Source organism: Bufo bufo, chromosome 2 (genome assembly GCF_905171765.1).
Source record: "Bufo bufo chromosome 2, aBufBuf1.1, whole genome shotgun sequence".
In the NCBI taxonomy this organism is placed as follows: Eukaryota; Metazoa; Chordata; class Amphibia; order Anura; family Bufonidae; genus Bufo; species Bufo bufo.
In genome coordinates, this window is record NC_053390.1 from 384,315,468 (window position 1) to 384,335,157 (window position 19,690).

Sequence of the window (19,690 nt, forward strand, 5' to 3'; positions counted from 1 at the left end):
GTAGGAGGAGCTCCCGGCCGGATGCAGAGATCGCAGCTCGCAGGTAAGTATAATGGTTCTACAAATTGCTAAGTAACCATGGCAACCGGGACTGCAGTAGCGTCCTGGTTGCCATGGTTACCGATCGGAGCCCCAGCGATTAAACTGGGACTCCGATCGGTACACTCCGCTGCCACCAATGATAGGGGGGAGATTTTAATTAGGAGGGGGAGGGAGGGGGGGCCCACTGGCCACCAATGAGTTAACTACAGGGGAGGGGGGGGGCCGGCCGCACTGGCCACCAATGAGTTAACTACAGGGGAGGGGGGGGCAGCCGCACTGGCCACCAATGTGTTAACTACAGGGGGGGGGCTGCCCCCTGCTGCCTGGCAGCACCTGCCAGGCAGCAGGGGGCAGTCATGTACAGAGTTCTTTTAGTATATTCTAACCTGAAGCGTCCCCATCACTATGGGAACGCCTCTGTGTTAGAATATACTGTCGGATTTGAGTTTTACGATGTAACTCAAATCCGACGGTATATTCTAACATAGAGGCGTTCCCATGGTGATGGGGACGCTTCAAGTTAAAATGTACCATCGGATTGGAGAAAACTCCGATCCGATGGTATATTAACTCCTGACTTTACATTGAAAGTCAATGGGGGACGGATCCGTTTGAAATTGCACCATATTGTGTCAACGTCAAACGGATCCGTCCCCATTGACTTGCATTGTAATTCAGGACGGATCCGTTTGGCTCCGCACGGCCAGGCGGACACCAAAACGACTTTTTTTTCATGTCCGTGGATCCTCCAAAACTCAAGGAAGACCCACGGACGAAAAAACGGTCACGGATCACGGAAAAACGGAACCCCGTTTTGCGGACCGCAAAAAAATACGGTCGTGTGCATGAGGCCTTAGAGTGTGAGAAACGAACAAGAGTGAAGCTGGCAATTTTTATATTCCACTTATAAGACCAGTATGATCTGTACTCTCAAATATTGAATGATATTCCATTTAGTAAATGTATTGCCTGATTCTGTGAATGCAGTCCAGATCACCTTTTAGTCAGTTTATCACCTTGATATTGACCAATCATGAATTTATCATAAATAAAAAAACATAAAAATTCAAATCACCCCCCTTTTCCCAAAATAAAAATAAAAGAACAAAAAAAAATAAAAAAATACACATCATGGGTGTTGTGATGTGCGAAAATGCCCATAGTATAAAAATATATTCCCCATATGGCAAACAGCAAAATGTAAAAAAGCGTCCAAATGGCCGATTCGCCGTTTTTGGTCGCTTCATTTTCTACAATTTTTTTTAATAAAGTGATCAAAAAGTCATACACACCCCAGAATGGTATCAATGAAAAGTTCAGATCGCGCTGCAAAATGGGCACCCACACAGCTCCGTACACATAATTACAAAAAATTTATAAGAGTCAAAATATGGCGGAAAAAAATAGAACCCACGTTGAATTTTTTTATCACTATCAAAACACAAGAAAAACTATACATATAAGGTATAGCCAGATTTGTACTGACCTGTAGAATAAAAGTAACTGGTCTGTTTTATCGTACATCGAATGTCGTAAAATAAAAACCATTAAAACTGTGGTGGAATTGTTTTTTTTTCTTTCCCGCTTCCCACTACATCATATGCAATATTAAATGGTGGCGTTGGAAATTACAACTTGTCCCGCAAAAAACAAGCCCTCATATGGCTATGTGAACAGACAAATAAAAAAGTCCTATTTCTCGTCACATATTGTTAGCATAGAATGAGCTTTATGTTAGTGATTGTAGTATAAACATTTTTTATACGTTTTGATCTCAAGCCCTTTAAAGCTCCTACAACTGTGAGTGGGGAATGGGGATGTATTATAGTACAGAGGCACAATAATGCATTGCATCTCTACAATGGTCTTATGCTGAAAAAAAGGAAAGAATGTAGCTCAATCCCTGATAAACCAGGGCTCTTCCTAGCAATAAATCATTGAGGTACATCAGCGTAAGGCCACTTTCACTTTAGCATTTTTTGCGGATCCGTCATGGATCTGCAAAAATGCTTCCGTTACCATAATACAACCGCATGCATCCGTCATGAACGGATCCAGTTGTATTATGTCTTCTACAGCCATAATGGATCTGTCATGAACAACATTGAAAGTCAATGGGGAACGGATCAGTTTTCTATTGTGTCAGATAAAACGGATCCATCCTCATTGACTTACATTCTGTGTGAGGACAGATCCGTCTTGCTCCGCACCACATTGCGGACAGAAAAACGCTGCACGCAGGTTTATTCTGTCCTCGATGGGAGCTCAATCAAACAGAACGGAATGCATTTTAGTGCATTCCGTTTCGTTCAGTTCAGTTTTGTCCCCAACTAAGACTGGGCCCCCTCTTGCCCTGGGCCCCATTGCAGTCACATGGTTTGCCGCTATGATAGTTACACCACTGTCTTCAACTATGTATTTGTGCCTTAATTCCAAATTGGTGAAATTAATAAAAATACACATACATTTTTTCAATAATGTTATGGGCAGAGGGTGTGTAACCACTGCGTCAACCAACCTGTTTGACTTTTGGATAATCCTAAAGACTTTATACTGGCAGTCCCCTGGTAACCCTTTAACTCCTATACAGGGAACTGGACTTTTTTGGCAGGGGAGCCACCAGTCCACTACATTCTGGAGTGATTCTAGTGGGGATGACAACTAATCCACAGGGGTTAGAGACACTAGTGTGAAGCACGGAGGAATCAGGAAAAACTCAGTCAGTAACAGTCTGAGGTTGGGGCAGGCAGACTTCATGCAAATCTGTGGAACAGTCCAAAGGTCAAGGCAGGTGCACAGCTTCAGTACTGTGACCAGGTATGCATCAGGTCATGTGGCAGAGGGTCATATTCCAGGAATCAGGCAGAAGTCAGCAGTGGCGTAGCGTGGGTTGCCCCCCCCCCCCCTCCCAACCTGTGGACATGCCCCTTTTACAGATAATGTAGCAGTCCTATATAACACCACAGATAACATGGTGGTAACTCTCTAAGTTCCGATGATGTAGTAGATAAGTATAAGGCCCTAGAATTCAGAACACGCACAGTGTGACCTGAAGTCTGGGGCCAGGATGTGGCAGGGTGGGCCAAATTCTCAATCCACCCCCCAACCCTACCGTATAACAAACATGTGTTTGGACATTACATACATCACTACAAAATATACAGGAGAATACAGCACCACATACCTCATCCATCCAGTGACATCTCCTGTGATGTAGACTTTCCTCAGCGTCTTCATTCGGAGATAAGACCGCCATGACACCTTCTTTCAGCCGTGTCATCTATGCAGAGTTTTATTATTATTTGTTATTATTATATATAATGGCCCCCTCTGTATAATATATAATAGCCCCTCTGTAATATTAGGATATTTAATGGGCCATTATATATCCTAATAATACAGAGGGGGCCATTATACAGTCAGGTCCATAAATATTGGGACATTGACACAATTCTAACATTTTTGGCTCTATACACCACCACAATAGATTTGAAATGAAACGAACAAGATGTGCTTTAACTGCAGACTGTCAGCTTTAATTTGAGAGTATTTACATCCAAATCAGGTGAACGCTGTAGGAATTACAACAGTTTGCATGTGTGCCTCCCACTTGTTAAGGGACCAAAAGTAATGGGACAGAATAATACTCCTAAAACAAACTTTCACTTTTAATACTTGGTTGCAAATCCTTTGCAGTCAATTACAGCCTGAAGTCTGGAACGCATAGACATCACCAGACACTGGGTTTCATCCCTGGTGATGCTCTGCCAGGCCTCTACTGCAACTGTCCTCAGTTCCTGCTTGTTCTTGGGGCATTTTCCCTTCAGTTTTGTCTTCAGCAAGTGAAATGCATGCTCAATCGGATTCAGGTCAGGTGATTGACTTGGCCATTGCATAACATTCCACTTCTTTCCCTTAAAAAACTCTTTGGTTGCTTTTGCAGTATGCTTTGGGTCATTGTCCATCTACACTAGGAAGCGCCGTCCAATGAGTTCTGAAGCATTTGGCTGAATATGAGCGCCGTCCAATGAGTTCTAAAGCATTTGGCTGAATATGAGCAGATAATATTGCCCGAAACACTTCAGAATTCATCCTGCTGATTTTTGTCAGCAGTCCCATCATCAATAAATACAAGAGAACCAGTTCCATTGTCAGCCATACATGCCCACGCCATGACACTACCACCACCATGCTTCACTGATGAGGTGGTATGCTTAGGATCATGAGCAGTTCCTTTCCTTCTCCATACTCTTCTCTTCCCATCACTCTGGTACAAGTTGATCTTGGTCTCATCTGTCCATAGGATATTGTTCCAGAACTGTGAAGGCTTTTTTAGATGTCATTTGGCAAACTCTAATCTGGCCTTCCTGTTTTTGAGGCTCACCAATGGTTTACATCTTGTGGTGAACCCTCTGTATTCACTCTGGTGACGTCTTCTCTTGATTGTTGACTTTGACACACATACACCTACCTCCTGGAGAGTGTTCTTGATTTGGCCAACTGTTGTGAAGGGTGTTTTCTTCACCAGGGAAATAATTCTTTGGTCATCCACCACAGTTGTTTTCTGTGGTCTTCCGGGTCTTTTGGTGTTGCTGAGCTCACCGGTGTGTTCCTTCTTTTTAAGAATGTTTCAAACAGCAAAAACATTAGGAGTGGCCAAAACAACTATCTCTCTGATGGGTTTGTTTTGTTTTTTCAGCCTAATGATGGCTTGCTTCACTGATGGTGACAGCTCTTTGGATCTCATCTTGAGAGTTGACAGCAACAGATTCCAAATGCAAATAGCACACTTGAAATGAACTCTTGACCTTTTATCTGCTCATTGTAATTGAGATAATGAGAGAATAACACTCACCTGGCCATGGAACAGCTGAGAAGCCAATTGTCCCATTACTTTTGGTCCCTTAACAAGTGGGAGGCACATATGCAATCTGTTGTAATTCCTACACTGTTCACCTGATTTGGATGTAAATACCCTCAAATTAAAGCTGACAGTCTGCATTTAAAGCACATCTTGTTTGTTTCATTTCAAATCTATTGTGGTGGTGTATAGAACCAAAAATGTTAGAATTGTGTCAATGTCCCAATATTTATGGACCTGACTGTATATTATAATAATACAGGGGGATCATTATATATAGTAATTATACAAAGGGTCCATTATATATCCTAATATTCCAGAGGGGTCATTATATATAATAATTATACAGAGGCGGCCATTATATATCCTAATATTACAGAGGGGTCTCTATATATAATATGCAGGGGGGGCATTATATATAATAATTATACAAGGGGGCCATTATATATTATACAGAGGGGCCATTATATATTATTGTTATACAGAGGGGCCATAATATACACTGCTTAAAAAAATAAAGGGAACACTTAAACAACACAATGTAACTCCAAGTCAATCACACTTCTGTGAAATTAAACTGTCCACTTAGGAAGCAACACTGAGTGACAATCAATTTCACATGCTGTTGTGCAAATGGGATAGACAACAGGTGGAAATTAAGGGCAATCAGCAAGACACTCCCAATAAAGGAGTGGTTCTGCAGGTGGTGACCACAGACCACTTCTCAGTTCCTATGCTTCCTGGCTGATGTTTTGGTCACTTTTGAATGCTGGCGGTGCTTTCACTCTAGTGTTAGCATGAGACGGAGTCTACAAACCACACAAGTGGCTCAGGTAGTGCAGCTTATCCAGGATGGCACATCAATGCGAGCTGTGGCAAGAAGGTTTGCTGTGTCTGTCAGCGTAGTGTCCAGAGCATGGAGGCGCTACCAGGAGAAAGGCCAGTACATGAGGAGACGTGGAGGAGTCCATAGGAGGGCAACAACCCAGCAGCAGGACCGCTACCTCCGCCTTTGTGCAAGGAGGAACAGGAGGAGCACTGCCAGAGCCCTGCAAAATGACCTCAAGCAGGCCACAAATGTGCATGTGTCTGCTCAAACGGTCAGAAACAGACTCCATGAGGGTGATATAAGGGCCCGACGTACACAGGTGGGGGTTGTGCTTACAGCCCAACACCGTGCAGGACGTTTGGCATTTGCCAGAGAACACCAAAATTGGCAAATTCGCCACTGGCGCCCTGTGCTCTTCACAGATGAAAGCAGGTTCACACTGAGCACATGTGACAGACGTGACAGAGTCTGGAGACGCCGTGGAGAACGGTCTGCTGCCTGCAACATCCTCCAGCATGACCGGTTTGGCATTGGGTCAGTAATGGTGTGGGGTGGCATTTCTTTGGAGGGCCGCACAGCCCTCCATGTGCTCGCCAGAGGTAGCCTGACTGCCATTAGGTACCGAGATGAGATCCTCAGACCCCTTGTGAGACCATATGCTGGTGCGGTTGGCCCTGGGTTCCTCCTAATGCAAGACAATGCTAGACGTCATGTGGCTGGAGTGTGTCAGCAGTTCCTGCAAGATGAAGGCATTGATGCTATAGACTGGCCCGCCCGTTCCCCAGACCTGAATCCAATTGAGCACATCTGGGACATCATGTCTCGCTCTATCCACCAACGTCACGTTGCACCACAGACTGTCCAGGAGTTGGCAGATGCTTTAGTCCAGGTCTGGGAGGAGATCCCTCAGGAGACTGTCCGCCACCTCATCAGGAGCATGCACAGGCATTGTAAGAAGGTCATACAGGCACGTGGAGGCCACACACACACACACTACTGAGCCTCATTTTGACTTGTTTTAAGGACATTACATCAAAGTTGGATCAGCCTGTAGTGTGTTTTTCCACTTTAATTTTGAGTGTGACTCCAAATCCAGACCTCCATGGGTTAAAAAATTTGATTTCCATTTTTTTATTTTTGTGTGATTTTCTTGTCAGCACAGTCAACTATGTAAAGAACAAAGTATTTCAGAAGAATATTTAATTAACTCAGATCTAGGATGTGTTATTTTTGTGTTCCCTTTATTTTTTTGAGCAGTGTATAATCATTATACAAGGGGGCCATTATATATTATACAGAGGGGCCATTATATATTATAGTTATACAGAGGGGCCATAATAAATAATAATTATACAAAGGGGCCATTATATATTATACAGAAGGCCATTATATATTAGTTATACAGAGGGGACATTATATATAATAATTATACAGAGAGGCTATTCATAATGATTCTAATATATAATTGCCCCCCTTTATAATTATTATATATAATGGCCCCCCTGTATAATTATTATATATTATGGCTCCCCCCTGTATAATTATTATATATTATGGCCCCACTGTATAACTATAAATTATAGTTATACAGTGGGGCCATAATATATACTGTAATCATTATACAGGGGGGCCATTACATATTAGAATTATACAGAGACAGAGGGCCCATTATTAGTAGCCTCTCTGTATAAATATAATATATAATGGCCCCTATGTATAATATATGATGGCCCCCTTGTATAATTATTATATATAATGGCCCACTGTATAATATATCATGGCCACCCTGTATTATATAAAATGGTGCCCATTCTTTCTAAATATACCGGCCTCCTTTGTATCTCTTCTGCCCACCCACCTCCATAGTGCCCCCAGTACTTACATACTCTGACCTCTCTTCATCACTTCTTGTAGTCTTTGCTTGGGCGTCCCGGCGCAGGTGGTCAGGAACACATCACACTGCCCTCCTGAGCCATGTCATCACGTCATCTCGGTAGACCGGGCGCAGGAGGTCTCGGTGATATAATCGCAATCTCCTGGACTCCTGCGTCGCTCTGCTGCTTCTAAAAGCTTCAGGCCAGGCGGATCGGAGGGGATGGGAGCCATAGGCTTCCATCACCCTCATTTTACTGCCTTCTGTCTGGCGCCCCCTACAATTTGGCGCCTGCCCCCCCCCCCCCCCCCCGCTACGCCCCTGGAAGTCAGTACACAGGCAGACAAGCAGATTATAGCACATTTGCAGAATCTTTCAAGCTAGAAAACCTATGGATCAGGCAGAGAATGAGACAAGCAGAACATCATGTGTAGAAGAAGCTGAGTAATAAATTAGAGGCAGCTGCACACAGAACCAAAGGAGGGATTCACCCTTGCAATACTGCAAAATTAGGGAAGGTTCAAATCAGAATACATTTTCCCCAATAGACACACAGGATACTGTCGCCCCCGGGCTTGCTGTTGGAGTTATGGACCTGTGACAGACACAGGGTGAGTGCACCAGCACTCATGCCCACCCAAATTAGCGAGGCAATGGCTGGCACAAGTGTAACAAATAGTTTATCTTCACTTAAACATTATATAAATGTAAAGGTGATGTAACAGAAAAAAAGTTGACCAACAGATGGGAAAAAGTAAAACAATTTACAAGAGATGCCATTTTTTTTCACATTACATATACATTAATCTGTAAGCGTAAAAGTGTAAGAAAACAAATGAAGAGTAAAACTAAGCAAATAAACTTGACACATTGTTTATACAGAAAAAAATATAACTATTCAATTTTAATACTGGTCAGTATTTAATTGCTGTTCATTTGCTGGTCTGTCAATTATTCAAACTGAGAATTTATTTAAACTAATGAATCATAAATTATAATTGTTTCCAAGAATAACATTAGGAATCTTATCTCTATGATGCCTTCTATCATTAAAATAAGACAATTCCAGATAAGTTGTATGAAATGACATACTGAAATGTCCAGCAATGAATAATTAGTGTTGATCAGACCTCATTATTTTTTCTAATACCTCCTAACTGCTCAATTAAGCATCTGGTGCAATTTCTGAACTTTGTTGACTGTTACTTTTCCACATGATCTCTTGATCATTATCAAAGCTGAATCTTTTAAGACTTCTATATAATCAGTTTATAAACGAGAACTGAGAATTAAATAATGCACCTTATTACTGTTGTATAACAGATTTTTACCCTTGAAACATTATAGGTTATTTTAAGCAATGTTTTTCATCTAATAATTGATAATGAAGAAAAAATATAAGGTAATCTATATTATTAAAGTGGACCAGTTTTAGTAAATTACTTTTCTATTGTCCATTAAAAACATTTCTAAATAACTTTTCTTGGAACTCTACATTGGTCCAGTTGCTCTGTTATTACTTTTGGAAATTTGCGGATAGCTTGAAAACCTGATGTGTCCCTACACAATCCAATATTGTTAGTACTGATTTGATACTGTCAGACTGTGTATGGACACACTCTATTGACAAAGGTTGACACATCAAGTTTTCAATTAATCCATACACCTTCAGAAGTAATAACTGAGTAATTGCACAATGTTAACCCTTCAGGACTGCCACCATATATGTACAATGGAAGTCTGTTTTTTAAATAGCAGGCACCTGGTGCTATTGTTTGCGATCAGGGATAATGTCGATCATAGACATATAACCCCTCAGATGCCTTGTTCAACTTTGACCACAGTATCTGAGGCAGTTTTCCTCAGGACAGCTTCTCTCCTGGGGCCCAAACAGCTTGTCTGTGTGGAGATTGGGGAAGCTGTTCATTCTCAGTAATAGCCTAAAGGAACCTAGGCTATTCTATTACAACTTTAGTTCCCATGTAGACCTGCAGGGGGCAGAATTCCATAGGAAAACTGCCAATTATTATTTTTATTATAATAATAATTATTATTATTTATTATTATTAAATCACCATTTATTCTATGGCACTATACGTACGAAAAGTGGTATACATACACAATACAAAACAATTGCAATTAGCATGAACACGGCAAGTTATAAGCTGGTACAGATGGCGAAAAGTCCCTGCTGCGAGGGCTTAAAATCTACAAGAGATGGGTGAAGGACATAGTAGGTGAGGGTAAAGTTGGTCATGGCAGTATAGTGACACAGGGTCACTGTAAGTTGAAGGCTTGTCTGAAGAGGTGGGTTTTTAGGTTTCTTTTATAGGTTACCACCGTAGGTGAGAATCTGATATATTGGAGTAGAGAGTACCAGAGTATGGACGGGGGGAAGGGGGGGGGGGTTGCAAAGTAGAAAACTTGGAGGTAATTGTAGAAATTTGTGGTAGAGGGGGATCGGAGATTATTTGTGGGGATGTAACGGGGAAGTAGCTCAGAGATGTATAGAGGGACAGGTTATTGATGGCCTTATACGTATTTGTTAGTATTTTAAACTGAATTCACTGGGCAATGGGGAGCCAATGAAGGAATTAGCAGAGGGAAGAGGCAGAGGAGTACCTGGTGGAGAGTTGGATTAGTCGGGCACCAAAGTTGAGGGTAGATTGGAGGGGTGCAAGGGTGTTAGATAAATGATCATAGAGGCAGATGTTACAGTAGTCTAGGTGGGAGATGATGAATGGCATTTTTGCAGACTCCAGATTGAGGAATGTGCAGATTCGACAGATATTTTGGAGTTGAAAGCGGAAGATGATGGAAAGGGCTCCCCCATACATTGCAATAGTAAGTGTGAAGTAATCTGAAGATTGCATATTTAAGTCACCTAAGGGTACTTAAAAATGGCTAAAAATAGAAGTAAGGAAAGTTTTTAAAAATATTTTAAAAATATATAAAAATTCAAATCACCCCTATATCCAATAGTAAAAATAAATAAATATAAAAAAAAAAAGATCATAGACATTGGCATGTCCTAAGATACTCATACTATTAAAATATAAACATACAATGTATCCAGTATGGTGAATAATGTTACTGGAAAAAAAAAATCTAAATTACTGATTTAATATTCTTTGTCACTTCACCTCTCCCCCCCCCAAAAAAAACTGAAGTCATAAAGTCATATGCATTAAAAAATGGTACTTAAAAATTACAGATTCCATCCCAAAAGATTTGCCATAGCTCCGCTCCATAGACATAAAATATGGCAACGCATAGAGAAAATATTTTTTCCCCTAAAGTTTTCATTTTTTTCAGTATTGACACAAGAAAAACTATACAAATGTGGTATCCCTATAACCATACTGACCTAGAGAATGAGGGGAACAGGTCATTTTTACTGCATAACAGCATAAAAACAAAACTCATAAAACTGTGGCAGAATAGCATTTTGTTCCAACTCTAACTCATAGGGATTTTTTTCCCATTATCCCACTACGTCGTATGCAATAATAAATGGTGGCATTTAAAAGTACAGTACAACTTGTCCTACAAAAAACAAGCTGCTATATGATGGAAAAATGCAAGAAAATGGCCTGGTCCAGAAAGGGTTAATTTAGTTTTTTTGCAATTAGCATTTCTAAAGAAAATACCAGCACAAGTCTAAAAATACAAATTAGTATGCAGTTAAAAGGGAACATTTACAGACCTTAACCCCTACTAGCCACATTAAAATGAGAAAACTCCTCCTAAAAGAGTTTTTTTGTTTTTTTATAGATTTTAAATTTACTATGTGTCTCAAGCAATATCGGATTATAATATGGGTGGTTTGGGCACGAGTCTCCTGCTGGGCTCATGGCCATCCAACAGACCACCATTTTAATAGAATACATATACCGTATTTTTCGCTTTATAAGACGCACCTAGGTTTTTGAGGAGGAAAATTTGAAAATAAATATTTTTAACCAAAAGGTGTGCTTTTGGTGGGTTTTAAACTAATGGTGGTCTGTGGATGACACTATTATGGGTGATCTGTGGATGACACTTCTATGGAGGGGATCTGTGGATGACGCACTGTTATGAGGGATCTATGGATGACACTTATGTGATTATACCCCCATCTTCCTTGAGAATACACTGATGTACTGTAGGTACTGTACATTGGTGTATTCTCAAGGATGAGGGGAGTTATAGTCAGATTAAATAGAAACACTATCCAGGGATCTGTAATTGGCATGTGTTTATATTAAATATGACTATAACCCCCCTCATCCATAGAAATCCACTCATATACTGCAGCACATGCATGGATTCCTATGTATGAGGGGGGTTATAGTCATATTTAATATAAACTCATGACAATTACAGTCCCTGGACAGTGTTTATATTAAATATGACTTTAACCCCCCTCATCCATAGGAATCCACTCATATACTGCAGTATCTGGGTGGATACCTATGGATAAGGGGGGGGGGGGTTGTAGTCATAGACACATTTGCAGTCATTTTTATATTGCCCTTAGCTCCACTCACCCGGGGACTGGGTACACAAAACCGCTGTACACAGCAGGAGCAGAGCTGGGTACAGCGGGAAATTGGAAGGAAGCTGATGGAGGTGAGGGCAGCACCACTGCGCTCACCACTAATCAGCAGGACTAAAGAAGTGCGGGCTGGCGGCAGCAGAGCGCATTCATTGAAGCTGCCAGCCCGCCCAACGGTTCATTCCCCTTCTCCTGGTATGGAGATTTCAGAGACTTCCACTTCTGTTTTACCTCTTCCACCTCTTGAATCAGTAACTCTGGGCTTGTCTCCTCCGTTTTGACAATGTCCGCTTGAATTCAGGAAGGAAGCTCAGGACTTGCAGCTGGCTGCACAGCATCTAATGCTTTCTGCGTCGCTCCATGGAATCATCCACCAGGACTTTGGCTGGGATCTCGCCATCACCTTCTTCTTTACACCGCACGTCCAGACAAGTAGTTCGGGAGCAGGAAGCAGTGACAGGATGGCGGAGGGTTTTTGGATTCCCTATCTAACCGCCCTTGTCTGGAGTCTGGATGTGCGGCGTAAAGAAGGTGATGCGAGATCCCAGCCAGTCCTGGTGGATGATTCCATGGAGCGACACAGAAAGCATTAGATGCTGTGCAGCCAGCTGCAAGTCCTGAGCTTCTTTCCTGAATTCATACAAGAAGCGGACATTGTCAAAAGGGAGGAGACAAGCCCAGAGTTACTGATTCAAGAGGTAAAACAGAAGTGGAAGTCTCTGAAATCTCCAGACCAGGAGAAAATTCAGTTCAGTTTACTATAATAGCGGGCGGGCTGGCAGCAGCGGAGCACAATAAGTGAAGCCGCCGGCCCGACAATCCCTGGTGCAGTCTTGTAAAGGAAGCGGCAGAAGCCTTTAGTGAAGCCGCCAGCCCGCCCAACAGTTTAATGGCAGGCTCAGGAGTTGTTAGTGAGAGCTCCTGAGCCACCTAATTTTAGTTCTATTCGTTTTATAAGACGCAGTGACTTTTCCCCTCCACTTTGGAGGGAAAAAAAGTGCGTCTTATAAAACGAAAAATACGGTAATTTTTTTCCCACAATAAAAATTTTAAATGGCAATCTGTGTTATTCACTTAATGGTGAGTGCCACAACTTCTTGCTTTATTTTCTCTGCACTCTATGTTAGGCTCCATTCACACGTCCGCAAATGGGTCCGCATCCGTTCCGCAATTTTGCGGAACGGGTGCGGACCCATTCATTTTCTATGGGGACGGAATGGATGCGGACAGCACACAGTGTGCTGTCAGCATCCGCATTTGCGAAGCGCGGCCCTGATCTTCAGGTCCGCAGCTCCGCAAAAGATAGAACATGTCCTATTCTTGTCCGCAGCTTGCGGACAAGAATAGGCATTTCAATAGGGGTGCCGGGCGGGTGTGTTGCGGATCCGCAATTTGCGGGTCCGCAACACATCGCGGACGTGTGAATGGAGCCTTATACTGGTAGGTACTTGGAATTCACAAGCAAAGAAATTCCAACACTCCAAAGGAAAAATTTATGTATGTGTTTACTTCTATCTCTAAAGAGGTTTTTGATTTTGATTCATATGTAGACATGGCCTTGCGGTTCACCTGGCGGTCAATTCGTGGCAAACTTTGCTCGTTCGCGATTTGTCGAAAATGCAAACATATGGCGATATTCGCACGGGCCATATTTTTTTGCATAGCGCCGAACTTTGACCCATTACACATCCATCAGGTGGGACAGGACAGCCAATTGAAACGTTTCAGCACATGGACACATCCCCAACCCTATAACAGAACCCGATCTGGCAGCCATTTTACATTATGTGTTTTGCCAGTGTAGGGAGAGGTTGCATTTTGGAGCAGGGACACCAAACGCTAGCTAATAGGGCCAAAAAAGTCCTTTTAAGGACTCTTATAGGTGTGCTATCGATAGGTGTGACATAGAGGGGTTTGATATACTTATAATATATTGTACTTTCTAACACAGAGATTATATTATAGTGTATTTGTATTGTGCAGCAGTTGTGTGCGGTTCTGCTGCGATACTGCAGCTAGAAAGAGGGACAAATGCTATTGGAGTAACTAATTGCAATGGGAATCATATACCAGTTGCCCCCCAAAAAAACTGCTTAAGGGCTGCAATATGCCTTCTTCCACAAAATCCTGATTAAGTGGTGCTTCCACAAAATACTGATTGAGGGGTGACATATACCTGTGTCCTCCAAATACTGATTGAGGGGTGCTATATACCTGTTTCCGCCAAATACTGATTGAGGGGTGCCATATACCTTCTTCCACTAAATACTAATTGAGGGGTACTATTGCTATATACCTTCTTCACCAAATACTGATTGAGGGCTACGATACACCTGCTTCCACAAAATACTGATTGAGGGGTGCCATTTACCTGTTTCCGCCAAATACTGATTGAGGGGTGCTATATACCGGTTTCCACCAAATACTGATTGAGGGGTGCCATATACCTGTTTCCACCAAATACTGATTGAGGGGTGATATTGCTATACACCTTCTTCCACTAAAATACTGATTGAGGGCTTCAATACAACTGCTTCCACAAAATACTGATTGAGGGGTGCCATATACCTGTTTCTGCCAAATACTGATTGAGCGGTGCTATATATCTGTTTCCGACAAATACTGATTGAGGGGTAGAGATGGCCTTGCGGTTCGCTCGGCGGTCATTTTGTGGCAAACTTTGCTCGTTCGCGGTTCGCCGAAACTGCTAACATATGGCGATGTTTGCCGGCTCCATATTCTTTTACATTGTCAAGAACTTTGACCCAAGACACATCCATCAGGTGGTACAGGACAGCCAATTGAGACGTTTCAGCACCTGGACACAACCCCTACCTTATAAATAAACCCGATCTGGCAGCCATTTTACATTCAGTATTAGTGTGCAGAGAGGTTTCTGTGTGGAGCAGAGACAGACTGTTAGAGACACCAAACGCTAGCTAATAGGGCCACAAAAGTCCTTTTTAGGACTAGTATAGGTGTGCTATCGACCGGTCCTGCACTCCTTTCAGCTCTGCGGTCACAGGCCGATCAGTTTCGATGAAATTTTGTACATTGTAATTAAATGAGAAGTACTGTGGATGAAACATTACACATTATGATTAATGAATATCTGTATTGATATATTTTTCGTGTTTACATTTATAGCTTGATAAAGGGTACCGAATTGGGCCCAAAACGTTGCCCGAAATTAAGCAATAAATGTTACTATGAGATTGTACCACTGGTAAAATAAATATTGAATTCAAAGCTATATGCTGTCCTTGGTGTGCTGTCTCCAAACTACTGACACAAGCTACTTATTGACTTCTCAGGTGGAAGGAATCAGAAAGGGGACCTGCACCCACAAAAGCCGATTGATAAGACGTGTGCTGAGGTTTTGCTGTGAATAGAAGCTATTGGATCTACCCAGAAACCATGTGACACCGTTTTAGGCTGCCGCACATTTATCCTAATGTCGCTAATTAATATTTAACGTGACACCAGTTGTACCTTCTCCTACAGAAGATTCAATAAGAATCACTGCAAGTGTGACCGCATCCAATGAATTCCTGACCAATCCAGGATCAAACATATCCATTTCAACCCTTGAAAAAACCTACAAAAAAGTGACTGCACTAGAACTTCATGTCGTAACATTGGCAGAATACTACAGGACCAGACGTATACCGAGGGGACTGAGATGTAACTTACGTCCTACTCTGTTCTTTGAAGATCCCGATTTTTGCCCGAATTTTGAAAAAATCCTGAATAAGGCATCATTTGATATTATGTTACTGATCCTAGAATGGGCTGATCGGGAGATTAGAAAAACTAAAGAATAAATCACCACATTGAAGAACACCCTGTTTGGTAATATTGCTGAAGAAGAAAGTACTAACATTAAAACAAACCTGACTCAGAAGATCAACCTCTTCAAGAGGAACTTAGGAAGATAGGAAACGCACAGAATTTCTAAGAGATTCCCAAGACTATGAATCAGGACACGTCTATAGGATCCCACAACGAACCCAACCAACGCGTCAATGAGTATGTTCAAGGGCTTCTGGGTCCTCTAACACTAGCGACACAGATTTTTTATAGGACCCCCGACCCCATCGAGGAAGACGCCGTGGAGGTCTGGGTGGAAGCATCAGAAGAAACAACACCACTACCAACACCAACAGGCGGGATCCGATACAAACCAGATCCAGCAACAGGGGCAGATAAATACCACCTTGGGACAACCACTGGAAGATCCGACAGATCTGGTGGTGAATCTATCTAACACTACATTAGACTCTACTACAATCAAGGTCATTAATAAAGGACTTGGCTTTGCTGGCACTAACCGCACAGATCCATTCACGCTGGACTCTGAAATGGCAAAATTCTATTGCATGCTCCGGTTAAAGGCACACATCGAACTGGATAATCCCATATGGGCCAATACACAACCTACCTCCACTCCAACCGTCTTCCACTCAAGAACCCAGAAATGTAAACCCAAAAGTACCTTTGAGCCGCCACATGACAATGACCCTGTCGAGACATGCATCGCCTTCGTCAAAGCTGATCTGCTGGAACTCGAGAAAAGGGCATCATCCGAAAAGGTGAGATATAACTTAAAGAAATTAGAACAAAGGGCCCTTAATAACCTTAGGAACAATAAGGTCATAATTAAGCCAGCAGATACAGGCTCGGGGATTGTGGTTCTAAATAGGGAGGATTACAGGAAGGAAGTCCTTAGACAATTACATGACACCAACACATACCAACGCATTAACTATGACCCCACAGTCAAGGTAAAATCTACCTTACTTAACTTGGTGTCACAAGCCCTAGACTAGAAAATAATTGAGTAGAAAGTAGCAGATTTTCTGTTAATAGAGTACCCTAGAATACCAGTATTTTATATTTTGCCAAAGATCCATAAGAGTCGAAAAAATCCCCCAGGTCGCCCCATAGTCTCAGGATGTGATTCAGTCTTCCAACCAGCTGCAATCTTCTTGATAAACTTTTACGCCCCTATGCCCAATCAGGAAAATCCTTCATTTTGGATACCACTGACTTTATTAACAAAACTAAGAGTTTTGACATCCACGGAGCTGATACACTCTTGGTTACCATGGATGTCTCCAGTCTATATACGAATATTCCCATAGAGGATGGCATCAACAGTGTCATGGAGGTCCTGGTACAACACCAGGAATACTCCAACAAAGAAAATCTCTTCATTATAGAGCTGCTGAGATTTGTGTTAAAAAACAATTCCTTTCTGTTCGAGGATGATTTTTATTTACAGCTTTCAGGTATTGGATGCAATGTGGCACCGACATTTGCAGTCATATATATGAATGCTTTTGAGGAACGTTATGTCTATACTCATCATCTCTTTCATAAATGTGACAAGACTTGGCTATGATATATGGATGATGTCTTTTGTCTGTGGCAGGGGTCATTGGAGGACTTGCAGAATTTTCATCTTGACCTGAACTCATCGGTTGGATCCATTGCTTTCTCCTTGGAAACTAGCGAGACTAGGATTCTATTCCTCAATGTGCTGCTCCAGGTAGAAAATAACCTCCTACACTATGATCTATATTCTAAACCTACAGACAGGAACAGCTTACTGTTATTCAATAGTTACCACCCACCAGGTCTGATTAAATCCCTCCCATTATCACAACTGATGAGGGTTAAGGGAATTGTATCCAACCCTGAAATAGCAGATACAAGGATACTACAATTGAATAATAAATTCTCTAATCGCGGGTTCCCATCAAAAGTATTGATAGAACACATGCACCGCGTGAATAAAACTAACAGGGACGACCTTCTTAAAACTCAGCCTGTACCTGGGAATAAACAGAACATCAGGATCCCCTGCGTGACCACTTACTCCACCTGGAGTCCCTCCATAAAAAAAATCATAAACAGACACTGGCGGATTTTACAGAGAAGTGCCCCCAGTGTCTTTCACCATAGACCTCTGATGTCATACAAACGCCCACCCATTATTTGCGACAGCTTGGTGAGATCCGATTTCGGATCTAGAAAAAACGACCCACAACGCACCATCACTGGATCACCCAACTTGGGAACATACACAAGCTTGGGATGTGCCCAATGTGGTAATGTTACAAAAGGTAACATTTTCACCCACCCATCATCAGGCAAAAAATACTACATTAGAGGCCACTTCTCATGCACCACTAGCTTCGTCATCTACCTCATTAAATGTCCCTGCGGACTGGGGTATGTGGGTGAGACCACACAAAAAATCAAGGACAGACTTAGTCAACACAAATCAAATATTCATATAAATAAAAAGGAAACTCCATTAGTACAGCATTTTCAGGAACATAAACATACACCCAGCCAACTCCGCTTCCAAGTCATCGACTGGGTCCCGAACCCCCACAGAGGGGGTAATCAAGAGGAAATGTTACACTCAAGGGAAATGCATTGGATCCATCGTCTGGGTACTTTGGGCCCTGGAGGCCTCAAAAAGGATTACAAATTTTCTAAAATTGAACTAGTTTTATAATGTTCTGTATTCTGACTCATATGTCTTTTTATGTTCTTTCCAATAGGTCCGTCCCTTGCATCATAGTCTTACGATTCCAAGTAGAGAATTAGAGAATTAACTATAGACAGCCCTCAATCTTCATCTATTGCCGTCTGTGATATATTGAGGTTGGTGGGTATAGTATCTGCTCCCAGGGAGGTATTGGCACCCCACTACATTCAGAGTATATAACTCATAAAGTTAATTATCCTATACATGTTACACCAAACAGAAAACCAGATATACTTTATATAGTTAGTCCTCACAATTCACTAAATTGTTGAGGAACATGCCAAAAATTGCTGCGTAACCAGTGGACATAACCTCCTGAATAGTCCTTAATGAATAATCTGCAAACTGTAGATACTTCCAGTTCCCAAGATGGCCGCTATGAACTTGCGACACTACTGGGCATGCGCCGGCTTCCCTCTCGCATCACCAGCTTCCAATATGGCGCCACTAACTCTAGATGCATAGGGCGCATGCGCCGGATTACGGCGCACCGCCCTCTGCTTACGCCCAAAGAATGCAACACTCTGCACACCAGCCGAGCTGGATATCCTGCCCCACATGTGACCAGCCTACCCCTTGATAAAATCCCACGGCTAGAGTTGAGCGAACCCAAACTGTAAAGTTCGGGTTCGTACCGAACTTTAGGGTTTTCGGCACCCGGACCCGAACATTTACGTAAAAGTTCGGGTTCGGTGTTCGTCAATTTTTATGATTCTTTTTGAAAGGCTGCAAAGAAGCCAATCAACAAGCGTCATACTACTTGCCCCAAAAGGCTATCACAGCCATGCCTACTATTGGCATGGCTGTGATTGGCCAACTGCAGCATGTGACCCAGCCTCTATTTAAGCTGGAGTCACGTAGCGCTACCAGTCACTCTGCTTGGATTAGTGTAGGGAGAGTCTGCAGCTGCTGTGAGGGAGAGATCAGGGAGAAATCTCATCAAGAACTGCTTTTTTACTCAGCGATCTAGAGAAAAAGTGTTTTGT